Source organism: Erinaceus europaeus, chromosome 7, assembly GCF_950295315.1.
Source record: "Erinaceus europaeus chromosome 7, mEriEur2.1, whole genome shotgun sequence".
NCBI classification, from domain to species: Eukaryota; Metazoa; Chordata; class Mammalia; order Eulipotyphla; family Erinaceidae; genus Erinaceus; species Erinaceus europaeus.
Window position 1 is genome coordinate 51,581,972 of NC_080168.1, and position 741 is coordinate 51,582,712.

Sequence of the window (741 nt, forward strand, 5' to 3'; positions counted from 1 at the left end):
AGACACCTGCAGACCTGCTTCACCACTTGTGAAGCAACTCCCCTGCAGGTGGGGAGCCGGGGGCTTGAACCGGGATCCTTATGCTGGTCCTTGCACTTGGCGCCACGTGCACTTAACCCGCTGCACTACCGTCCAACTCCCGCTCCCCTGCTTTTATCATGTGGATGTCAACTCTATAGTCAAACGGGATGAGGATGAGATAATGAGACTTGTAAGTGATTTCTCAGGAAACTGAGTATTTGATGGTCTACAGCACCAAATACAAGGTCTTTTCCTCCACTGTCCTGCAGGGCAGCTCTGGTCATTATATAACCTTGTTTCTTCTGACATTGAAAATCTATACTCCTCCTCCACAAATTACTATAATATCCTAATTTTATATGAGAAATCTACATTAAGAGAACTAGAATCTTACGTAATTACTATAATTCAGGACCCAGAGAAAAGACTGCAGGTAACAAAGTCATTTTCCATTGTATTTGCACAGGGGAAGGTGAATGCTGCTGAAATGCTCCTGAGGGCATCTTGTTTTCAGTAAGAGCTCACAGTCACATGGTGAAATTCCACCTATTTCAATCAAGACAAGTCTGGGAATTGATTCTGTTTTGTTACTAAAAAGGAAAAAATAATCTTAGTAAATTTCCAGCAAATGAGGGCTATAGAACTTTACAATGTCATGATAATTTCTGCCAAAGATGACTTAAAGGTAAAAGTGAGTGTCCAGATATCATTATGCTAGGT